General features: G+C 40.2%; 1 protein-coding gene and 1 long non-coding RNA gene across 2 annotated transcripts in view; one reads left to right on the top strand and one right to left on the bottom strand.

The window, feature by feature from the left end:
• The window catches only part of XKR4 (XK related 4), a 230,171-nt gene that overhangs the window by 39,051 nt on the left and 164,789 nt on the right, over positions 1-26,331 (bottom strand). The window lies entirely within an intron of this gene.
• LOC136790186 (uncharacterized) lies at positions 23,798-25,971 on the top strand. The gene is made up of 3 exons (XR_010829681.1): positions 23,798-23,860; positions 24,570-24,627; positions 25,057-25,971. It is a non-coding gene; the product is annotated as an uncharacterized lncRNA (long non-coding RNA).

Genomic DNA, 26,331 nt, shown 5'->3' with positions numbered 1-26,331 from the left:
ATGCAGTTATAATATTATTCAGTGTAACTTCAAACAAGTGTCTGCAGGCTCCTCTGGAAAGCCCAGATACAACTACAACTGATTATGAAAGTAGTTAGGGATACAGTGGCCACACAGCATGATATTGGCTCAGAAACTTGATAAATACCGGGTTAGCAACATGTCAATTGATCATTTTCCCCTAACAAGAAATAAACCAAACAAAAGAAAAAAAAAGAAAAAAGTAAAAATAAAAGATTGCACAATGTTGTTTTCCTTTGCCTTGTCCACACTATTGTCTGGTTTTCTGTAGGCAACTACAGAAATGACATTAGGGTGATACATTGATTGGCTGGAGTAAGCCTTTAAGCCATTACTCAGCACCAGAAAGCTCCTTTACTAGCAAACACTTAAATGAAAGTCATTCCAGATATTATATTGGTACAAAGGGGTATCGCACTTGAACTCAGTCAAAAGGCTGTGAAGATCAGCCTCTTACCATGCTTGTATATGTGCACTGACTGGTTCTTCCTATTCCTCTTTTTTTTATTGCCACCCATGGGTTAGTGATGCCATTTCATAGGAAAGTTTTTTCTTGCTTCTGGAAAGGTAATATGAGGATTTGCCTGAATTTTCTCAGATCCTAGTGATGCAAACACAGTTAACTGTAACGCCATCCGGGGTATGGATATGAGGCAGTTCAAATGCATTTGCTGAGTGTATATCAGATAAACGGCTCATGAATTGATTAATTGCTGCCATTGCATCTGTTGAGAAGAATTATAAAACCAGGTAGAATTCCTGAAATTGCTAAATAAAAGTTACATCATTCAAAGGTATTGTTCAATTACTCTAATGCATTTTTAAAGAAACGTCAGATTCATTCTAAGAGCTTCTTTGATAGTGCTGATAATACTGTGACTAACCAGGCTTTTTACAAACAGACTCAGCAGTTTGCAGTCATCTAAGGGTCACCACACATACTAGGGGTGTCTGATAAAAGCTGTGGTGAGGGATTTATTTATACCAACAAGTTACTCATCTAAGGCTATGTAATTTACATTTGTTTTAGGGTTACAGTCATCTATACATCTAAATACACTTGAAATGTTGATTTCCTGATACTTGCTTGGATACTATCCGATGTGATATTCTTATTTTGTGATTACTTTTATCAGGATACAACATTAGAAAAGCCAATGATGTCTTCCTGATATTGAGGAGATCTTGCCTTTCTTTTCCTGCCTTGCACTCCTCTTACAAAAGCTATGTTTAAAAATGAACAAGGAATTTATTAATGCTCCCAAATATTCAATGGTACAGAAATCTTTCAAAGAAAAGTTAAGGATCTCCAAAAAATGGTAACATGCTGACATTTAACATAGGATGAAAAAGAAGTGTGCACAGAAAGAGGAACTTCAGAACTGAATTTTAAACTGAGCGAACGTGGATCTTCATTGTTGGTAAAACTAAAGGAAATTGAGAGAGCTATCTAAGGAAAAACAAACAAACAAACAAAACAGAACAAACAACAACAAAAAAGCATAGCCCATATATCTATTGTCTGCTATTTCCCTAATTAGAAATACATTAGGCAGCCATGAAGAAACAGAGGGAACGACTACTGATCATTTTAGCCTTACAACTAAAATTTGCTTATACAGACCAGCATCACTAGTACAGGTTTTCTCTGAAGACACCTTTAAATAAAGCAGTTCCTGATCTGCAGCTCTAGGGATGCCAGTAGAGCTGTGTAAGATTGTGTTTCAGTGACAGTAAATCTGGGTCTGAGGTGTTTGCAGTGGACTGTGTGGTGCAAAGTGCTTAGGCATCTTTCAATACACATTTCTTTAATTCTGCCAAGTTTCCTCTCACCTATCTTTGGGATCATGATTACTTAACAGGGTAGTGCAGCTCTGAACCACTTCCATTTTTTTCCTGCATCTCACTAGGATCTCAGCTAATGGTATTTGAGTGAAATCAGATAGTACCTGAGAGATATTCTAGGTACTGGAGACATCTCTGACCCACGAATTAGGGACCCTGGCTTTCAGACTTCTTGGTGGATGAAAATGGGCTACTCACTTCATTTAGCAGAAATTATCTTCCCTGAATGTAAAAAAGATGCAGTAGTGAGAAACTATGCATAGTTACTGTATGTAAAAAAAAATATAGAAAGAGTTCATTCGTAAAACGAAGCAAGTGAAGACATTATCATGAATTATGAGCACAGGTGTCTGGGGGACATATGACTTATGCCAGAGCTTTAAAGTCTTAAACAGCTAGAGAAGCTCTTAAAAAGCTGGAGTGGGGAGGTGCTGCAACAGCAGCAGCATTACATTCTCTGGGAGAGAGAATGAAGCAGGTGTCTTGCCTGGATGAAGAAGCTTATAGGGCTCAGGATTTAAGCACGGTCTATGTCCCATCTGTTTTCTCTGTATCTGAAACTGTAAATAATATTTCAATTTGAAGGAGCTGCTGAGCAATCATTTCAATTGGCCACTACCTTAGCTGGCAGACAAAAAAGAAACTGAAAAGCTCTTACTGTTGCCTAACACATTGGGGGCTGTTGTGGAGATCTTTCTAAGATGATAAGTGGTTAGGCTAGGGAGGGCACCACCATCTCAAAGAAGGAAAGTAGGCCTGTTAGAAACTGATTAGAAAATACAGTTTTCTATACAATGTTGATAACTTCACCCACAGTCACCAATGATGCTGCATGTTGCAGTGAAATCCCCAGTGCTGACGTGGGTGCTTTATTTTCGGTTCGGGTGAGGTACAAAATGAGGTGAGGTAGATGCTTAAGGAGGGATCCCCAACAGCTTGCACCCTGGCTGACCCAGTAACAAATGCTGAGGAAAGGGCTTCAAAAGAGTTTCAAAACCTCCTGGGCTTAGGGGCTTTGAAGAAGCTGTTATTTGCAGCCAAGTGAAGCTGACGTGAGTCCCTGCAGTCAGGACAGCAAGCACTGGGAGTTCACCAAGCACTGAGTGCAACATAGCTGATTTGGAGTTTTTTTTCTTTGTGTTTTGTTGAACTGACTTTCTAGAGTAAGTTGCCTACACTCTGCCTTGCAATATAACAAATCATTTTAATCTTTGAGGTGCTACACAAAGTAAGTAGTCTTTGCAGAGCCTCTGCAAAATGTGTTCGGTTGCTTGGTCACTACTGATATGAGGGCACTATGCAGGTTTTGGAAAGGAAATTTAAAGTCTTGATTTTACCTGAGGAACAAACAAGGTAGGGAGAAGGTTAGAAAACTAGTTAAATCATTAACCATTATGCTTAAAATAAAGACATAGTCCTGTATTGACCAGATCAAGATTTAGCCTTGAAGCATCAAAATATATAATTTTAGCTCTATTTCTGACAGTCTTTGCCAGTAAAAACTTGTTTTTTATTAATGAATATCCCACACTGTAAAATATGTATATGAATTTTGCATTAGAAACCATTTTTTTTCTTCTGTGAAAAGAGTAGGAAAATAATAATACAAGCAATGATTTGATTTCATTTCAGCAGCTCCTTTACTCTGTTTATATATCAGAATCATAAAACAAGTTCTTGTTCTGACCTTGTAAAGAGTTGTTGCCGAAGATTGAATGTCTTCTTTTTGTTTTTCATAATGATTGTAAAATTGGCCAAACCATTTCTAAGACATAAGCATTTGGATTCACTCCTTCAGATACTTTCAGATATCCTCGCTGTACTTTTGTATTTGACCCTCTCTGAGTGAACCTCCAATTTAATCAACAGTTTTCTGATTAAGCGAGTTTTTTTGGGTGGATAGTGGGAGTTTCTCCTCCAGAAAATCAGGGCTGAGGTCTCCCAGCCCACTTCTCCTTTTCCCTGCAGGGCTCCCAGACTCCTACTCCAGTCTGTTCACTCCTGCACATCCCTCGCACCAGCACCAGCACTTGCACAGCTCTGCAATTGGTGGCTTGTCAAGATGATCTGGCTGAAAACTAATACATTTTGTTTGTGCATAGGGTTCATTTCAGCACGGTCTGTGGAGCCCAGAAAGACCTATCATTAGCACAATGGAAAAGTAGGAGAAGTCTGCCAAGAAATTCGTGTAAGTGCCTTGTGATACTAGAACTGAATTTCAGATAAAAATTACTTTCATACTTAGTGCCAATGCTAAATAGAAAAATGCTTTCAGAAGAGTTAATGTATTGCTGTCACTGGATCTCAGTGTGAAGCACCTTCTGGGTGGTACATGTTATGTTTTGGCAGGGCTAAAGCTTCTGAACAACTATCATGAATAAAGCCATTTGTACAAGAAAAAAATTAGATTTTTCCTTCCATAAAATGTGGTTAAAGACATTTATCAGCTCTCACTATATACGTATTTAGCAAGGGATTCATAACAATGAAGATGGCCCAGACTTAGGAGAATGCTTAACTTCAAAGATTCAAAAAAATGAACCTGAATTTAGTGAATTTAGTGAAACATTTATAGTTGAGGTGAATATTATTCATAATGAGCTTTGGTAAAAGAATTCAAATGCCTGAAGCCATACCAGGACTTTGATGAACTAGAGTTTTAAGCTGAAGTTTAGATTTGAAGGATCAATCAATACATCACAGTCATCTACAAAGAATTGACCATTAACATCACTCTTTTTTTTTTTTTTTCCTGTATTCACTGTATATTTTCCAAGCCCGTGATTTAAAAGGATGAAGGTCTGGTCCTACATCCTTTTTCCTTTTAATCAAGACTAGCTTGAAAAATTCTTATCCCCTTCCTCCCCCAACATCCTCACATGCCTTAAACTTCATTTTATCTACAGAAGCAACTATATTATTATGAAAGCCTTTGAGAAATACAAGAATGTAAAATTTTTGATCACTTAAGTGATCCAGTTTAGAAGTTAATGCCATAAGCAGCTGCAACCAGGACAAGTACCAGCTTCAGGAGGGAATAGGAACAAATGTTGCCTTGAAACTTATCTTGTGATTATAGGCTGAATTTGAATAATAAGAATGATTTATGAGCCCATAATTTGTCATCCTCATTTAAGAGATATAAAAAGTTGTGAGTGCACTTCTACTGCTTATGTGTGTGAATGATTAGTTTACGTGTAAATTGAAGGCTGGCTGTGGGTTCCTTTAAAAATGATGCCTTAAGCATAGATCCATAGAATCATAGAATGGCTCAGGTTGGAAGGGACCTTAAAGATCACCTAGTTCCAACCCCCCTGCCATGGGCAGGGACACCACCCACTAGATCATGTTGCTCAGATCCCCATTCAAGCTGTCCTTGAACACTTCCAGGGATGGGACATCCACAACCTCTCTGGGCAGCCTGCTCCAGTGCCTCACCACCCTCATAGAAAATAATTTCTTCCTTGTATCTAATCTAAATCTACTCTCTTTTAGCTATTTGTCCCCTTGCCTTATCCCTACACTCCCTGAGACACTCCAGGAGAGTCCTTCCCCAGCTTCCCCGTAGGCCCTCTTTAGGTACTGGAAGGCCGCTACAAGGTCTCCCCAGAGCCTTCTCTTCTCCAGGCTGAACAACCCCAACTCCCTCAGTCTTCATAGTAGAGGTGCTCCAGCCCTCAAGCATGCCCTTTATGCAAGATTCTGTGCTGAAAAGTTTCTGGAAGAACAATATTGGAAGAAAAGTGTGGTGTAGAGTTTGTTACTTTCAAATCCAATATATTTTATGTACTACTTAAAGGTAGTGCTTTTGCTGTCAGTAATACAAATTCAGGATACTTCTAAAAGTGACACTAGTGTTTTCAGCAACTATGAGAACTGTGCAGCTGAAATTTAGGGCTAAATTATGGTTCATAGATAGGTCTCTTGGTGCCCCTCTGACTAAGGAGCTGAAATTTCCCCAAGGCTGATGTATCACTGACTGGCAGAGAACTACGACCAATGTACTCCAACACACATTGAGTTTCAGGGGTAAAACTATCTGTTTCTCCCAGCTGATTTGCATTGCATCTTGTTGACATAAGAAATGGAAAATGTTAGTTGATTCTCAGCATACCCAGAGAACCACATACAGTTAAAAAATCAGAATATTTATACTTAGTTACTTTATGTTCCAAAATAGCCATGCGACCTTGAATTGACAAAAAACTGTGTAGGGGGTTGGGGGTTGGTGGGTGGGTGGAGAAAAGAAGCAATTCAAACTGTAGGAAGATCAAAAAATATGAAGTTGTGTTTTTTGTAGAGGTTGCTATTTTCTTCCTTTTGAGGAAGGATTGAGATCAGCTGTGAGTGGTGTCATTATCTACAATTCTTTTAACAGCAGCAAGGAGAAAAGCTGCCAAAGCATTTAAAATTAATTCAATCAGGCTAAGAGGAATATGTCAAACTGACTTCTTTGCCTGCAAATTACAAAATTATCTGTAGTTAAAATTAGTTTCTAACCATCTTGGGGAGGGAATAGATGAGTTCTTAAAGATGCTGTGTGGTGTGATGAGGGTGTGATGTAGGCTGGGTCCATCGGCATTATTTCCAAAGTCAGTTGCTGTTGGTAGAGCAGCTGAGGTGTATGTGTGATAACCTCTACAAGACAAAAGAGACAATAATAGTTACTGTAAACTGTGAATAGTAGGCTATTAAAACAAAGAAAGAAAATAGTCACTGGATTATATTTCCTTTACTTTTTTTTTTTTTCTCTTCAAAATCAGCATAGCATAGCCTACTTAACTCTTGCATACACTAAACCTAATTTTTTGACTTATTACTACTAGCTAGAAATGTCAATAAAATTTCCCTCAGCAAATTTGGTTTCAGTCACATTTATCTTCTGATTACTGTCCTTCAGCAGGGGAACCATTACAGTCAATTACATTGTTATCTGACTCAAACATGTGGACAGCTCAGTCAGTGACTTTAATTACTTTCTCATCAAAGCCATGTTGGACAGTCTCTGAAATTTCTTCAGTGCCTCCTAGGACATCTTAAAGGACAAATGATTTTTGCTTCCCGTTCCTCAAACATGACAGGAAATCTTTTAGTTTAGTCATCTCAAGTCGAGTTCTACAAAAAAAAAATTATGTATGCCTGAACTGGCAATGGGTTACGACTCCTTGAGATCTGACAGGCATTGTACGCCCTTAACTTCTTGTACTATTTTCAGAAACAATAGGTAAAAATGCACATCTTCGCTCACTGAGTCTGAAATCAATATGTTAACAGAATCCTTTTGTTAAATTAGTCCCTTCACAATGCAAAAATGTTTTCAAATTGTCTCCACTGGAATGGAGATTCACAAGATCCCAGATTTAAATGCTGATTAACTGTGCTCTGCCTTAGTCTTGCCACAACTTCAGTGTGGAACACATATGTTTTTTCAGACAAATTAGGACTTTTGGCCCTAGCTGCAACTGCCAAGACACCAGTCTGCAGGATTAATTTCTAGTTTTCTCTAGAAATGCAAGCTGCCAAACCAATAAAAAAGCTCAAATGCAAGCTGCCAAACCAATAAAAAAGCTCAAACTGTTCATAGACTATTTTGAATGTACAACAAATAGTGTAAATTCTTCATAATATTACTTAAGTGCTTCTTATTATTACTATAGTTCATGAACATTTGGATAAAGAGACAAAGAGGATGCAATTACTGGATGTCATATCATAAACAGAGGGATGTTGCATTATTATTGTAGAAAGAAGGGCTGATACCTATAGCAGATGCACCTCTTATAAGTGCATCTCAGATGCACTCAATTCCCCTATGGGACTACAGTTTAAGATTTTCTATCGGGCACACGTCTTTCCACAGAAGAAGGTGTACTGCAAGTGTTACTGATGCTTTCTTTTTTACAGCTGCAGATGTCAGTCCATGCTTTCAAGGAGCGGACATTTGAGCCAATGTTTGAATAAAAATAATAATGGACTTAGAGTAAAATTCCATGAAATTATACCCTAAATACTGTTGCCTTTAAAACAGACAAAACTGCAGCTGTTCATATCATGACGAACAAATTTAGACACATGCAATCAGGATGAGAACTGCTCAGAGATGTGATAACTCTGATTGCAGAGGGGCAATTACTCCTCTAGGGTTTCTAGAATCAATGAATCATTCAGGTTGGAAAGACCAGGGTCACCTAGTAAAACTCCATCTAAAGCAGGATCAACACTGAATACAGGCCAAGCTGTTCACAGCTTCTGAAGGTCTCCAAGGAGGGAGGGTTCTCATCCTCTCTGGACAACCTGTTTCATGATTAATTCTCTTCTTGGTGATTTTTTTTCCCCCTGTATATACAGTCAGAATATCTCCTGTTTCAATTTATGATTGCTGTTTCTCATACTCCTGCTGTGCAACAGAAAAAACTTCATGGCAAAAGGTGGGAGCCATATTTCCTACACACTTGCCTAAATATCTCTCCTACTGGCTACTGTCAGAAATAATTTATTGGTCTAGCAGAACCTTTAGTTTGATCAAATGCAGTGCCTCATGTTCCTATGACAGAACCTCCATTATATTTCTATATAGACTACTGAATATTATTTAGTAGTTCAATTTTTTTAACCTATTTTTTTTTTCTGCTTAGAGATGACTGATGAAACATTCAGCAAAAAAAGGATCTGATCTACAAAGTGAAGTGAGAGGTTACAAAAATTAAGGCATTAAATACCTTATACATTACAATTTAGAAAATTGAATTTTCTTGGTAAAACAACACATGGAAAACATCAGTTAACAACAGAAGCTGGTGAATTATGGAGCAGGAGTCAGGAATAGAAAATGGCATTGAGATAGGGCAGGCAAAAAATGTGCAGGTGTCAAGTGTGCATTTATTAGCAGATGTGTCACAATTATTCTGAGCTGGAAAGTATCTCCTACCACATCTAGCACCCTTGCATCTCTGCTCTTATACAAACATGTAGGAAAGAGAATAAACTAGCAGCAGTACGATAGAGGTGGGAATACGTGATTATAACCACCCCCACCCTGGGAGGAACACAGACGTTGCTGAAAAAACAACAGGTTCAGGCCTGTAGGATTGCAGCTTGGAGATGATGTCAAAGCTGTTGAAATTAGTGACTTGACTAGTTTATTAACATATGAGCTGGAAGCATGTGAACCATAAGGGTATGGGTAGTGCAATAGAGTACTATCACATAACAAGGAGGTTGGTTCAATGGAACTTGCTCAAACAGAATCAGGAATTGAAATGGGCCAGTATTAAGTTTACAATTGGAACACACCATCTTTGTTTCTTCACATAGAATTCACATTGACTAGCAGAGTGAACTCAACTGTACCATTTAACTGTGTCAAATCCCTTTTGGAGCTTATGTTTCATGTGGAGGCAAATGGGACACCCGGATTTCTCAACTAAGACTTAAAGAGAAAGTGTTGCACTGTTTTTGTCGACTGTTCTTTTGTAACCTCTGCCTTAATCTCTATACTTAGGATTTTAGACTACCAAAAGTGCTATAAAGCCCACTAGTTCTCTAAAGAAAACAATTTAATTTGGGACAAGTTTGAAGGGACAACCTTCAAAAAATAGCTGAAACAGTTGTTCAAAATTAGAGAATGCTCAAAAAAACTTCTAAGTCATTGTTTCTTGGAAGCATAAAGTAAGTAGTAAACACACTTTAGAAGCATAAAGTAAGCATGGCAGATCTTTTAATCTTTTTAATTCCTTAATTTAAAACTTTTAATTTGCTATATAAGACAGATTTATTTATTCATTTATTTAATTATTTATTTATTTTGGCAGGGTTCTGTTTTTGGCTTTTATTAAGGTTGGTGCATGGAAGAACATATGCTTTTGCAGTTATAAAAAGTGTAATCATTAAGGCACTGGAAATTTGTACATATTTCACAGTTGTTTGGTGGGCTTCCTTTAAAAGCCCTAATAACCTTTTCCTCCAAGCTTTCTCTGTTTACATTCCATTTTCACTTGAGAAGAGACTGTAACCTACCACATGAATGCAGAGTACAGCAAAGACCAAGAGATTAACAAAATACAAATCCTACTTTATTTACTGTAACTACATGCACTAAACAGTCCAGGGACAAATTATTTGCTGTAAACATGTCATCTACACTTTGAATGCGCAACCAGTTTGTGTAGGAAGCTGCAGTAAACTTCTACAAAGACATGACAAGCAATCTTCATATGCATTTACATGCGATTTAAGGGATTTCAAGAATTAACATTTAATATATTCATCAGTGGAGACACTTAGACTGGTTTAATCAGTCACCACCCTTCCTGCCCTGAACTGGTTCCCATCTCCACACCTCCCCCGCTGTACTCATGACACATGTGAAAACACAGTCCTGCAGCAAACTGGATCACAGCAGACATCATCCAGCACAAAATAAAACTATTTTTGTCCAGGTTATTTTTCAGTAGAATCAGTTCTCCACAAACACATAGTGGCTTTTTTTATTTTTTTTTTATTTTATACAGAACTGTGGTGTGACCACTTTTGGAGCACATTTGGGCACATCTTAGGACATATGGAGAAAAATATGGTTGGGAACAGTCAATGTGGATTGACCAAGGGTAAATCATGCCTAACCTTGATTGCCTCCTATGCTAAAGTGACAAGGTTATTGGACCAGGGAGAACAATGGATGTCATATACTTTGATTCTACAAGGCTTTCAGCTCTTTCTCCAACAGCACACTTGTACTCAAGACAGAATGTTAGAGGCTGGAGTAGTGGAAAACTGGGTGGGTAAAGAAATTGGTTGGTTGGGCTGAGAGGATGATGGCTAATGGGCTGTTCTCTACCTGGAAGCTGGTGAGAGCAGGGCATCACAGGGACCCCTGTGGTTGCAGACGCCTGTCACAGGGTATATCTTTGTCAGTCACTTGAAGGAAGTGACAGTGCCAGGGTCTTCACAAAGGTTCAAAGTGGGAGGAAGAGAAGAAATGGATTTAAGTTGAAACAAGGGAGGTTCAGACTGAATGTAACAAAACACTTTCCCCATGAGGACAGTGAGGCAGTGGCACAGGCTGTCCAGAGCAGTTGTACAGTCCCTTGTCCTTAGAGATTTTCAAGACCTGACTGGAAAAAGCCCTGAGCAGACTGCTGTGATCATGCTTCTGCTTCTGCCTCCAGCAGAGGTCCTTCCTTCCCAGGGACTATATGATTTGCAATAGCAAGGGGGTGCTTAAACTGTCTCTGCTACTGACCAAAGATAGATTAAAGTGTGTTAGTTATCCCCAGGATTAAGCAGTCGGGACATGTTATATCAGCAAATGAAACACTGTGCTTTCAGCTTTTAGCCCACATGAAGAAAGAATACTCTAGTATCACACTCTGTACTTTAACAACTACTGGTTAAGCAACTACTAGAATTGGTGTTTGTCTCTCTGCCTCTATAACGTCTATATTTTTGTGTATTTATGTCTATGAGTATGCAAATATATCAGAGCTTGAGAGGTTTACCACAAGTGAAACCTACTCTATTTCAGAGTTTTTGTTACTGTATTGCATAAATTAGTTGTCTCAACAGTGCAGACAGTTAAATATTTAAGAATCTCTTAGAGAGGCCAGAACCGGTTATAAGGGTGTGGAGAGGTTTGTATTATGCAGCAGTTATTATCAGAAATCACAGTCAATGAGGCTGTTGTTAAGAGATACACTGGTGCTGAGTGATTGCAGTACACGTGACTAGCATGGATATATTAGGAAATAATCGGTCAGTTATGCACTTATGTATATTGTACATTGAGAGATGGATACAGTGGTGGATGTAGGAGAAAAATAAATATCAATACTTCACAATCCTGACAGACTCTCCCATAATACTTGAGGCATAGATTACCCGTGTTCCTTTCACAACATTTTGTAAGGCAGGCATGTGATCCTCACCTATTCAGATGATGAAACACGTACATTGAAATTGTCTGTCTTGCCCAGAATCACATGTTAAAACTGTGATGGAATCAAAAAGAAAATCCACATATTATGGACAGCATGCCCTATGCCTTTCTAAGCTTATCTTTCATTGTCTTTTGATGCTAAATTAGAAGGTTACTAGGTCAGAGAACCTGTTTTTTATCTGCCTGTGAGCCACAAATTACAATCTAACCTTGTACTGGTGTTATTCCTTAACACATTATCTATGTACAAATGTGGTTATCAGCATTTACCCTCTTGGGCAGTATTTGCCAATGGAACGGAACCACTGTGAAAGGTGCTGATATCCATCAGACTGTTATCCTCCTGTAATCTAGCCTTGTATGAGAAGAAAAAAGAAAAAGAGAACTTAGGAAAGGAAAATTGAGGAAACAGGGAAAGAAAAGGAATGCCATGGAGAACGCAGAAGGAAAATAAAGAACAAACGAGATGATAAAGAGAGTGGAAAAAGAAAAATGATGAAGGAGGAAAGATGAAGAAGTAGAGGAAGGAAGAGGGAGGAGAGACACAGGAAGCAGAAATAAAAGATGGAGAAGAGACAAGAAGGAAAGCAGAAAAAGAAATAAATAAAAAATAAAGCATACCAAGAGGAGAGCTGAATGTATAAGAACAGAGGTCACGTCACAGGGCTAGAATTTGATATCTGATTATTTGTAGTATCCATATAAATTTAACAAAAATACCTAAACTACCTTTGTTTCAATGTCTAATTCTATGGAATATCATGGAATATAAATGGAAAATGGCCATAATTTCTCAGTTTTATTAGAAAATTGAAAATATGAAAAGCAAAGATTAATATTAATAGCCATTGCAGGCCGTACAAAGTCCAGCCTGATCTGCATAGCATACTTTTTGGAGACGAAATTCTGTTTCATAAAACAAAATGTGGCAAGTTTATTGAATAGTTTACTGCATCTCCTAAGACAAATCCAGAACAAAGTGCTTTATTGTATAATAGGATGGAAAGTGCATCAAGTAGCAGCTTTACGATACCTTTTGTGCTAAGTTCTTGCAAAATGCCTTTGAACTTCCTTCCAGAATATACAGCAATTTTTATTTTCTGCAATACCATAGGAACAATTATTGTTATTAATATTTATTTAATGAAATCCTCATAACCTCTTTTTAAAATGCCATAACTCATTGGGAGCTTAAAACATTTATAACTCATAACTTTATAAAGTGTTTTTCAACTTAACAGAACAATTAGAATGTTAATAACAATACAGACAGAAGTGTGAGGTTTACTTTTCTCTATTCTCTACAAACCTAAGCAAATGAATCTAGAAAATGTATTTTCAAGTGAAACATAACATCATATAGGGATACTTCTGTATCCAGCTGAAAGTGAAGTATTTGCATTAAAAGAAGATTCAAATCTACTTGGCAAATTTTTTTGAAGCAGGCATACTGAGAGGAACAGAATCCATTGCATCATGGTATTAAAAAATACCAGCTCAAAATCTGGCAAATTGCAGAGATTAGTCCATTAAGAAAAAAATATGAAAGTTGAATTTAATAGGGAAAGATAAATTAATGTAATTATCTCTTTCTTGGTTTTGCTTTCTGCTACAAACATACTTTGCTCATTCTCACTCTGTCATTTTTGGACAGTAAAGCCAGTTCAGCTCTGCCTTCCCATGAAAGTCTCTTACATGTTTGCAATAAAGGAATAGGGGTCAAAATCACATATCTTTATCCATGTTCAGACAGCAGGTGGGCACTTTGTGCCCTTGCCGTAGGTTTAGTATTTCATACATACATACTATATCTCTAACTATTTCCATTTAGAAGTATCGACCACTTTCATACTTCTGGGTGAAGTATTGCCTTTCTTCTCACAAGGGCAAGGACACTGACATTGATTCTCATCAAGCTTTAATTTAAAGAGGACTAAATAATGGAAACATTATGTGCACACTTGTCTGATCTCAGCTCCACAATTCATCATAATCACAGAACATTTAATACGTGTTTTCAACTGAGAAAGCCCCTTCTTGGGGTGACTTTTTTTGGTTGGTTGGTTGGTTGGTTGGTTTGTTTTGATGTTGGCACCAGGGGATACAGTAGACAATGGAACCAAGATTAAAAAAAAAAAAAAAAAAAAAAGATAAAAAAGGTTAAGAGAAAATCCTAAGTACTTCATTCTCCTAGAGACTTTGTTGTCACTGCTTTTCAAAGGTGACCCAACATAAGCTGTCAAGGTGGGTCAGATGCTACCAAAATATAGGAATTTCATCCACTTGATTCTCATGCCTGCTGTGTGAGGGGAAGGTGTGGGATGAGGAATTATTTGTCATTCCTGAAGCACAAAAAATGAAGTCATAGAAACCTTGGAAAATCCCACAGCAAGGCATTGCTCTGAGGCTGACATTCAGCCTGATGCAATACATTTCTCCTAAGCTTAAGGTACATGGAGTAAAAATAATACACTAACACACACAAATGCCACCTCACTTGACTACTGTGAAGTCCAGGAGCATCCCAAGCCTGTTTCTGTGCACCCAGTCTTCAGCTGATGGTTATTTTTTTGTGTGTTTAGGTGGGGTGGGCATGCTTGAAAGAATTATTACCTGCTTTAATCCATGACTTCCCAGTCTGCCTGGAAAAGATCTGATTTTGATTGGGGCCATTCAGTAAATATTAAACATGGTGTTCAGTATCATTATTTTTTTATCTCCTACAATGAAACAGTGTAATTTTACATTTTAACAAGTCTACTAAAACATTCCAGCTATGTTCAGACCAGTCCTTGCTGAGCTGTGGAGGCAGCGGGCGCCCCCGGGGCAGTTGCCCCATGCTGAGCTGCCCACAGCACCCACTTGCTGCTGGGACAAAGCCGGCTAACAACCCACGGTGCTGTCACAAGGCTGACTGAAGTGAGGTAAATCTTGTATCGTCAGTGCTGGTATGATGCAAGTAGTTAAGAAATATTTGTGGCAGCAAGGTGATGACTGTCTTGCAAGGAGTCTATGGCAGGGTAGAATCACGGAGTGGCTGAGGTGGGAAGAAACCTCTGGAGGACATCTGGCCTGACCCTTGCTCAAGCAGGGCACCCAGAGCAGGCTGCCCAGGGCCCTGTCCAGGTGGCTTTTGGATGTCTCCAGGAAGGGAGACTCCACAACCTCTCTGGGCAACCTATGCCAGTGCTCCAACACACACACAGCACAGCAGTGCTTCCTGATGTTCAGAGGGTGCCTCCTGTGTTGGCACAGCTTGTGCCCATTGCCTCTTGTCCTGCCACTGGGCACCACTGAACAGCCTGGACTCACTGCAGTGCATCCCCAGTGGTGCCAGTGCACTCTCTGGACTCACTGCACTGCAACCCCAGTGGTGCCAGTGCACTCTCTGGACTCACTGCACTGCATCCCCAGTGGTGCCAGTGCACTCTCTGGACTCACTGCAGTGCATCCCCAGTGGTGCCAGTGCACTCTCTGGACTCACGGCAGTGCATCCCCAGTGGTGCCAGTGCACTCTCTGGACTCACGGCAGTGCATCCCCAGTGGTGCCAGTGCACTCTCTGGACTCACTGCACTGCATCCCCAGTGGTGCCAGTGCACTCTCTGGACTCACTGCAGTGCATCCCCGGTGGTGCCAGTGCACTCTCTGGAGTCACTGCACTGCACTGCATCCCCAGTATTGCTAGGACTTTGATGAGAACCCCCCGGGCCTTCTCTTCAGAGACAAAGATGATGAAACAGTTATTTCTCACATTGGAAGTGACTGTTTTCACTTTGGTTGATTCACCAGTAAAGTTGATTTTTAATCTGCTCTTAGTTTCAAAGGGACCTATGTGTTGATATCAGGAAAAAGAGTAAGGATACTTAGAATGGTTAAGGTTGGAAAAGTCCTTCAAACCATCTGGTCCAACCATCCCCCTACCACCAATATCACCCACCAAACCATGTCCCTAAGCACCACGTCCAACCTTTCCTAGAACACCCCCAGGGACGGTGACACCACCATGTCCGTGGGCAACCCGTCCCAGTGCCTGACTGCTCTTTCTGAGAAGAGATCTTCCTAGACAGTTCCTCTCAGGGTTCAAGAAGGAGAATGATAGGAGGAATAAAGGAGAGAAAATATTATCAGACATCAATGCATGAACTTTTCAAGGCTTGAAATAAATTTGAAAACAAAACAAAACAAAACAAAACAAACCCCACAAAATAAATAAATAAATAAATAAAAACACATGCTACCTATATTGAAAAACAAGTTAGAAACTTGAAAAACAGGCTTCAACTCACTTTAAACACTTAAAAATCAGCCTATCAAGGCCAGTTCAGTTTTACACCAAAACCAAAACAAATAAACAAATAAGTTCCTCTTTGATTCATCTTGGTCTGATTTTTCAAAAGTTATCACACCATTTATATTATACTGAAGCCTGAAAGTGTTTAAACATTATTTCATAGCTAGAGTACACAGCAGTAAGGAAGTGCAGTTTAAAAGTTACACACATCCACAGTCTGCACCATTTTCACATTATAAAGGTGGGAAAAGTGGATGACATTTTGATTACAGTCTGCAGGAGGGTGCATGTTTTGGGAATCACAAGATTGGATAAAAATATATTTAGTTATTTGTATAATTAATCACATGTACCTATATAAAATATAGACATGGATAAACTATTTATAGGTTGAAAAATCCAGTAGGTATATACACATGGTTTCACACACATGCACATAAACAGAAACGACCATATCTGATTGTCCACAAAACACTTCACAAAATGGTCACAATAATTCACAATCCAAGTGTAAAATCCACTTGCTGCTGCCTGCTTGATGATACCACTGAAAACTCACTTATCAAACGTTTCTCATTTCAGCATGTGCCATCTCAGGCAGCAAGTTGCCGACCTGAGCTGATAGGCAAGGATACAACGTCCTGGGCAGGGAGGCTCTTTCCTTGCGGGAAGCATTTTGGGTAGGCTATGCTACCGGCAGCCAGGGTTCCTGCCGGCCCCAGGGAGAGCACCATGGGGCTGGTCAAGCACGGGTTTGGCTTCCTCCTCCTCATCATGTGGCCACCCCTGATGTGGCTTCTGGAGAGCACCCATCAATCCCACCACCAAGGAAGCAGGTGTGGAGGGGTTTTTTCCTGCTCCCTTTCCTTCACATGGGTTCCGACTCCCTCTCCTGGCCTCTGGCACCACTGCACCCTTGTCCCCATCCCTCTAATCCTGTCCCAAGGAGGAAACGACGCCTCAGTGTCTCTGTTGTCCCCCACAGGCAATTAACCCAGCGGGATCAGCCAACTGCCCGAACATACTGACCCTACACAGAAATTTGAGAGTTCTGTGCAAGCTCCATGACAGCACCTATGTGTGTCAGTATGGACCTGCCTGTTGCCATTTCCCCTTATTTTTCTTCTAGCTGATATCATATGCAAGCAGCTGCAGAGAGAGGGGACAGTTCACTGCATGGGATCTGAAGGAATGTCACATTCCTTCCCTCCTATGAGGTGTGTCTGGGTATCAGGGTGATGAGACAAGCTGCTACCTTACATATTGGCACCTGCTGGCAAATGACCCTGGAATAGCAGCATCATCAGCCCCTCTGATCTTATCATGATATATTTTTAATCTGTCCAATTTAGTTTCAGAGAATATCCCTATTTCAGTTTTGCAAAATTTCTCTTTTTCTGGAATAGTCCCCGCTCAAAGGAGGTAAGACGTGGGCATTGCTTGCTGTGCATGCTGCTGCCCTAGTAAAACGAGCATCAGTTCCCACTGTTTCCAGGGAGACAGAAGGCCCTTAGAGAAGATTTATTTGGGGGTTACACAATATAACTGTAAGAAGACAAGAGTGAGTGACGCAAAGGGGCAAGAAAATGGACAGCAAGAATGGTGGTGGATGGAAGGCAATGAAGTAGAAGAAAATACCTTGATATGGTGCAGAAATATGTCTAGACTGTTGAATAAAATAGGCCAACAGTTGCATGCACTCCTATGTCTAAAGTCTCCTTTCTGCAGTCTCATCCAAACTGCCCTCTGGAAATAGACCCTGGTTCTGTACTAACTTCACAGGTATGTCAAGCCTTTGCCTGGGAGAGCACTGGTGGTCTGGGGGGACATTTTATGCCAAGTACACCACACCCTGGCCCTATTTCCTGTATGTGGGTACACAAAGATATACTGATATAGATAGATAACTAGATAGGTATATATAGATATAGATATAGATGATATAGATATAGATCGATATAGATAAAGATGTACATGTGGAGAATGGGAAAACTGACAAAAGAAGACGGAAATACAGAAACATTAATATGGAGGACCACAGAAGTCTGAACCAATGAACAAACATGAAAAAGCATTATTTGGACAGCATTCTGTTCAGGTTAATTGCTGTGGTGATGCACTGAGGTAGCAAGGCAGCTTCCCACATAAGCAAAATACAACAAAGCAGCCTTAAAGCTATGGACAGGGAAGCCACTTAAATGCATTGAGGTCTACTTATTGTTGAACATTGAACTCAAGATGCTCATAGACAAATATGAAGTTGCCAGCTTCACTCTAAAAATGAACTTATAAAAAGTTAAGCAAAATCAATGGCATTAAAAAAAGGAGGTGTGGGGTTGGGCTTACAAGGTGGCCATTGCTCAGAGATTCAGAGATACTCAGGATACTCAGAGATAGCTGGGTAGTCTGCTCATGGGAGCTGGTGGGTGATTGCCTTTGCTTCACTATATATATTTTTTCTCTTTCCTTCAGTTATTAAGCTATCTTTATCTCAACCCAGGAGTTTTCTCTCTCTCTCTCTCTCTCTCTTTTTTTTTTTTTATTCCCCTTCCTATTCTGTCCCCCATCTACCTGGGGAAAAGGGAGAATGAGCAAGAGGTTGTGTGGGTGCTTGGCTGCTGGCTGGGGCCAACCCATAATGGTAGGATTTTATCACAGTCATGTAAAACTTCTACCAAAGTTGAAGAAATGTGTTATGAATATTTTTCTGTCATGCACAGAAACATTGAAGATCTATTTAAAATACTCTTCTGTTAATAGAAAGAAAAATAAGGAGAAAGATGATTTAATGACCAACTTGACTGCACAGTTTAATATTGTAATATAACTATCCAATTATATGCCTAAATGTAAAATAAGCATACACCTCAGAAAAGCTACATTTCCTAACTAACCTTTTACCTTTATGATAGCAATGCTAATCAACATAGCCAAGTTATTTTGGAGACTGCACAGAAAAAAATTGTGACCCATCAGAAATTTCTTTTTTCCAACAGAGATTAAAACCCTTGGATACCTGAAGGCAGAGATAAATTTTCACTCCAGTTGTTACTTGTAATAAAGGCTAAGAAATAAAACAGAGAAAATGAATATTTTTCCTTATCTGAAAATTTTACTTCTCAAAATGAGTGTATTTATTGGACTGAACATAGTGTCTTTATCTTTTAATAATCTTCATGAAATTAAGTTTGTATGTACTATGCCTTTTGCTCAATTCTGTCTTTAATCTACAGTGATTCTATTAAAATTATTTTCAATTTATAAAGTCCCATTCTGTTAATGATTTCTGGAATCAGAATGGAGTGCTGCCCCTATCCAGGTGTAGTGTGTTTATGCAGCAAGGCTTTGGTAGCTGAGGGGCCGCAGGGGTGGTCTCTGTGAGCAGATCCCAGCAGCTGCTCCATGTAAGATCAGAGCCAGCTCCAGCTGGCTGCAAAGGGCCAGAGCTGATACAATAAGCGATGGTATTTTGCCTCTGTGGGACCATATATAAGAAATGGAAAAACAAACAAACAAACAAAAAACACAAAAACTAACAAACAAAAACAAAATCAACAACAACAAAAACCCTGCTGTGCAACAGCAGCTGGGAGAACAAGGAGTGAGAACCAGCCCTGCAGACCCCAAGGTCAGTTCAGAAGGAGGAAAGACACTTCGGAAACGAAGCGTCAGGGACTGACCGCAACCCCCATTCCCCATTCCCCTGCGCTGCTCCAGGGGAGGAGGTAGAAGAGAGTGGGTTGGGGGAAGGTGTTTTTGTTTTGCTTTTAGTTTTGTACAGCTCCAGCTTGTTGCTAACAGGCAATAAATTATATTAATCTCCCTATGTTGAGTCTGTTTTGCCCATGACGATAACTGTTGAGTGATCTCCCCGTCCTTATCTCAACCTGTGAGACCCTTTTCATTGTATTTTCTCTCCCTTTCCCTTTGAGGAGGGGGAGTGAGAGCGTGTTTGTAGTGGAGTTCAGCTGCCCAGCTGGGTAAAACTACCATGCCAGGATGCTGCAGTTGCCCAAGCTGTGGTAGAACAAACGGGCATTCTTTGCAAATGATAAGGAAAGTTAAAAACTTTAGAAAAATAAATCATTTTTCTCTATTAATCTAAAACAAGATCATCATGACCTATGATTTATTTTTTTTAAACAAGCTGCAGTGTTTAGGAGCACATCATTCATTTTTCAATTCCTGAAAAATTGCATGGAAAAATTGTAAAAATGTCACATTGCACAGATTCCCAGGCACTGTATGACAGTCATTATAACAGTAAATAGTCTGCTGAAGCATCCTCTTTTAGTACCAAAATTAATAATGAAATTGATTCATTTCACTCGGTCCTGGGCAACTAGCTCTAGGTTGATGGCTCTGCTTTGAGTGAGATGTTTGGACTAGATGATTGCCAGAGGTCCCCTCCAACCTCAGTTGGCCTCTGATTCTATCATTTGCTGTTTATTTTTTCTCCTAACCGTTCTGAGAAGGAATTTCAGACCTATGTTTTTTATTTGGTTTTGCACCCATTTGTTCAAGGCAACCAAACCTATAAACTTTTATTTACAAAACTAGTAAGAAATTCATGCTTACTTCTGCATAGCTAGATTTGATGTTCCTTTGCTCAGTTCGGCATTCTTTTCTCTTCTCCTGCTTGGTGCACTGTAACATAATTTTAGAATCATGGAATCATTAAGGTTGGAAAAGACCTCCAAGATCATCTGGTCCAACTGTCCCCCTACCACCAATGTCACCCACAAACCATGTCCCTAAGTGTGACAACCAACCTCTCCTTAAACACCCGCAGGGATGGTGACTCCACCATCTCCCTGGGCAACCTGTTCCAATAATACTGCAACAAGTACTAGCACTGGCAAAGTCCCCGTCTCTGCCTGATTCATATTCAGACATTTCTTTCCACTTCATGGAAGGAGTTTTAATTCTATTTGCATAAACGTCAGTAGGGATCCTTTACCACCTTGTAGATGGTAAATCCAGTGGTTCAGCATAGGTTGCTTGAGCCCAGTTACAAGGAATGAAATGAAAGTCTTTGGCCAGCAGTGGTTCATCCTCCTGTCAGTGCCCAGATGCGTTTTCTGTTGGCTTTGTAAGAAGGTGCCTGGTCTCAACAGAGCTGGGTCAGCTGCAGCTGAAGAGCTGTACTGCTTGGTCTTGTACTGAACAGATCTCTTTCTCTCTATGTGTACAGTCTGCCTTCCTCTGATCAGCCTCCAGCTTTTCAGGCCTTTCATTTTGGATGGCTTACCATTACCTTGTGCAAAACCTTCAAAAATCTCCTTAGGGTTTTCTTCCTCTTAAGTTCTCTTCTGTCATTTGCTTCATTGTCACCATGACAGCTTAAAGCTAATCTTTAATGTTTCTGTCCCATTGATCTCCTGCTTCCCAGCCTTTACTGTTGCTTTCTGTTGATTGGTATTTGTCAGACTCCGGCTCTCAAAAAACAAACAAACAAACAATAATAATACAAAAAATACGGTGATGTTTTAGTCATTTCAGTGATCGCATCTTCTGACTTTCTCCCCAGGTGCATGCATGATTCTAGTCCATACATGTTTCCAGTTCAGATTCTGTTTTTTTCTCATTACTGAGCATGACCTGCAGCTTCTCAGTGCTTTGCATATCACACTCAAATGTGGTGGCCCTCCTCCATTCGTCTTTTCTAACCCTTCCCCAGTCATCTGGCATTTTACCCCACACACCATCCATGATGCACACTTTTGCATGTCACCCCTGTTTAGCCCATATTTAGTGCAAAAAACTGCTCCCAGCTTGTCTTCCTCATAGCACCAGCACCTCCTGTACAAGTTTAGTAAGTGATCGAGTGAAAGGGGATAGAGGGCACTAGGCTGTGCATCAGTTGTAAGAGACCAGGGTGGTGCATCCCAGCCTGCTGTTTTAGGTGGATGACAAGTCGTGAGGCATTTCCTGGTCCTGTCCTCTCCTGTGTGCAGGCCAGCAGGGCTTCGCATAAAGAAAGTGCAGAGGAGTGCCTCTTGTTAGGCTTACAGCTGCCTTAAACTGTGATGCACACACACGAGTACCACAAAGGGAAGATTAGGAATGCAAAGAGAAGGATGGACACTTGCTACAAACCTTGCTGCCAGTTAGGTGAAGAAATAGCTTCACATTTGTGACACATTTGTTATGTAGCAACAGCTTCTGCTCTGCAGGTGTCTGGATAGGGATGATGTCTTCAGCTTTTGCTTACAAAGAAGTGTTTTTGTGTTACTAAGGTAAGACCAGGGGAAACCTAAGCCTGTCGAGGCTGAATAAAACAGTGGAAAACTGGGAGAGCTGCCCTTGTGCCAGTACTCGAGCCATAGGGAAGGCACTCCAAGGCACTTAGTGTGCACCGAGCTCTTCAGCTCTCACAGTGTTGAGTCTCTAAGTGGCTCTTCACTTTTGTTCCTTTATCCAGATCTTATTAAGCTGTGGCCAACGGGCCTGCGGTGCTAGCCAGATGTAACCATCAGACAAGAGAGCAGACAGTAATATGGTTTGCAGTCCTTTTCAGGAAGCCAGTGTAATTATTACTTATATTAACTTCAGGTCCCAAGCAGATCACCTACAAAACTAAAGTATCCCGCTCCACACCCCAGTGAGCTTACCCTCTAGTTAAGGGCAAGACCTGTCAACATTCCTCCTTGTAACTGTCATCATGATTAGCTCATCTACTGTCTTCTGTTCCTCTCTCTGCCTCTGCTTTGCCAAAAATACAGCTCTCCATTGTCCACCAACCCACGTCTTTTGACGCTCTTTTATAGTCTTTCTTTCTCCGGTCTCTTTCACTCACAGAAAGAACTTCAGTAAAATACCCAGATTCAGAACGGAACTCTTTTTTGTTCTTCCGTAAATCTCATCCCCATTAGATGGGCAAGGCAGCTGACTGGTTATGAACCTGTTTTTTACCTTCACTGATAGCAACCAGACTCTTTATTTTCCCTTTCACTTTCAGTGTATGCTTGGATAATGCATAGTACAATTTGAGAAAGTTAACAACTATTTATAAATACTACCTCAATGCAAAATACTAATTAAAGAAAAATGAAGAAAGTTACATATTCCTACACGCACCTTGACAGAACCCTGCTTACTTAAATGCTATTCAGCTCTGTAGAAATTTCCCATAAGGACTGTTATGGTACAGTCTCTGATTCCAATTTCTCATCTTTATGTTCTCAAAGTTACACTCCAAATTTCAGCTTCAAGAGACAACATATCATGAAAGACACACTGTTGAAACTGCAACTGTAGTAGAACATCTGTGAGAAGAAAACAGGATGCTTTCATCTATTAACTTTTTTTGACACAAATGTTCTGCTCAGTTCTAAATTCATACAGTTTGAATCAAACCAAGAAACTAGAATCTTGATTTAACAGCATAAACTGCTCCAAATTTCTCAAAAGTCTGAACAATAGTGATGTTTTAGCTGAATGGTGCTTGAGTCTGGAAAGCAATCAGTATCTGAGTTTGGGTTTGTTATGCAACCAGGAGTGAGAGCATTTCAGGCAGCTTCAATGTTAAAGTGAACAATTTGCATTACACTGTAACCACTTTGTCACTGAATAGCATAGTGTCCCTGCATACCACTGCTCTCTTCATCACTGGGAGCTTGATTTCTCATTGCTTTCCACCTCTTGAAGTGGTTTATGGCTGTGTAAAGTGGGTATTTGAAAAATACCTTTTCGGTTTAATCACATTTAATACCTACTTTGCACAGAGTGCAGAGATCAGACTTTGTATGTCACTCTGTCCATTAAGGTAAACATCATGATCTCTTAACTTACTAAATCTGTCATATTTGGAAGCAGGAAAAATATTTGTTTTCTCATGCCCATTTCAGGAACCACCACCTTGATGCATTAAATGGGCATTTTTTAGAGAATTTAACTTGCTTGAGTCTTGCCTCCTCAACTCCTTTTCCCCATATAACCACCATAAAGGGAATATAAAGAAGTTTGAATAGGCCAGATGATACCTCTGGGGCTGAGGTGATACCCTGCCAGCTTGCTCCTAGACACGTTACTCTCAGCTTGTTACACAGAAGCTGGAGGTTCCTATATTCCAAAATGAGTAAATATGGCAGACAATAGCTGAGGCAGTTATTAGGGAAGGCAGAAAATACAGGAGATACTGAATGTCAGTCCACAAAATCATTAACTCAATGAATGTATTTTCATTTTTGCAGTATGTACACGTTCGGTGACAAGGCAAGATTAAAACAACAAAAAAACAAAACAAAATTTTAACCAGAGGTTTGTGAAGTGTGTTAATTATCTACAGGGCACAAGATGCTACAATGAAAGACTGTGGTTTAAACTCCCTTTTCTGAGACTCTGGAGCTTGCATTTGTTCAGAGTGAGAAGCGTGTTGCATAGGGACTCTGGGGTAAGCCTTGAGTGGATGTGTTTTGTGATCAGTGGACTGTGTAATGAAATACTGATGCAATATATTTCCCTTTTTTCTGCAGGGGACTCCCTCTGGATTTGGATGTAGCTACATTTGATATTATAAAGAATTTAAAACTGGTAATAAATGTGTGCATATCTTTTCCTAAAAATGGATATGAATTTTGATGCCTTGACTATTTGTTATTTGTGGAGTTGTTTTTGCCAAGAAATATAACAAATCTGCCTTGCTGTGATTTCTTTTAGCAGTTTGGGACTGCATTAAAGGCACACCATGCATTAACAGCCCCAGCAAGCAAGCTAAGGCAGCCAGCAGGGATGAGCAAGCAGCCCGACCTCTGCAAGCAGATATGAGCACTCCTTTGCTGTAGCCTCCTGCTTGTTATTCTCTGCATCCAGTTGCTTTCAGCATCCCTTTCACCTGTCTGTTTTTACTGCTCTCAATGCCAGTATCTGGTAGTATATTTACTATCATAGATGTGAAGGATAAAGTTTGACCTGAATTCCCATTTGATTTTTTTTTTTTTTTTTTGGATTTGCAATCTCTAGATCATATCCACAGCAGCATCTTTTCAGCCCTCAGCTTTTCTCACAGAAGCCACCATAAGGCTTCCAAATCTCTTCCTGCAAGAACAAGCCTCCCTTTCCTGGGATCTCTCTGAAGTGTTTAAAACGCTGAAGTCTCTGCTTTGAACTACTCGAGCCATCCACACCTCCTCTCCCTCCTTCAGGCTCTTCAGTGGAACAGCTAAAGCTGCACTTGGCAGAGGTATGTATAACTCCACTGCTTTGCAGCATCGCAGAGGTTGGCGAGGAACTGGGCCACCATCCATCCCCCCTGGAGGTTCAGCCCAAGCACTGTTCCCCCTGAAGGGAACTCTCTAAAAACTTACTCACAGGATGCCTACAGCTGTGCAACCTGGAGCTGGAGCTGCACAGGTAAAGCAGGGCCAGATCTGGTCAAGAATTGTAAACGGCGAGCTTTTAATACTCGAGCTGCTCCCAGCCCTGGTGCCTCTCACTAGATGGCACTGCAATGCTGCTTTGGGGGAGTTTCAGCCCCAGAGCAGCCCAGCCCGGGTACGTTTTAGTGCCTGCTCTCTTCGTTTGTCTTACCGAAGCCTAAGCAAGGCATGAAGGATTTCCTGCACATTTTGACAGTGAAAGACAAATGGGATCTGCCAGGTGAATAGTCCTTTTCCTGCTCTCTACAGTGCATAAAGCACCTGGAAGGGTTTTTCTGGGCTGCTTCGTCTAGCAGGCACGTGGAGGCTGGTTGTTTGACACAAAAATTGCTGTGGCCTACAGGAGCAGCAAATCATGCTTCACAGCTCCCTTGTTTCGACTTTGGACTCGTACAGGCAATGTATTTTTAGGCGATTCTTGGGCTCTAAAATAATCTGCACCTTTTAAAGCTCCTCGAAATAGAGCTGATGCTACTGAGACCTCTAGCCTCTGCAGGGATTTCCCTCCCAGGCTGAATATGCACATGCAGCGGCTGACAAGCAGCATCCCTGAGCTAAGGGAGAGGCTGGAATTTCAGGATTCTGGACACGACTGAGCCAGCTGGACACCAACTGCTCATTACAGATTGTGTCGGAGGAGCGGCATGAAAGAGGCTGGAAATAGATGAAATCCCATTTTAATTGCAGAGGAATCACCTTTGGCTAAAATGGGGCACAAGGATGCTAGGTAAACAGTGGTGCTAAAGGCAATACCAGTGTTTTCACGTTCCAGTTCTTGAAAATGAAGAAATAAAAATGCATTAAATCCTCTGATAAATTATAAATTAAGCCTGTGTTGAAGCATTAGAAAAATATAAGG

The sequence above is a fragment of the Anser cygnoides genome, chromosome 2, assembly GCF_040182565.1.
Source record: "Anser cygnoides isolate HZ-2024a breed goose chromosome 2, Taihu_goose_T2T_genome, whole genome shotgun sequence".
NCBI lineage: Eukaryota > Metazoa > Chordata > Aves > Anseriformes > Anatidae > Anser > Anser cygnoides.
Note: the sequence above shows the minus strand (reverse complement) of the source record. Positions and strands in the feature narration are given on the sequence as shown.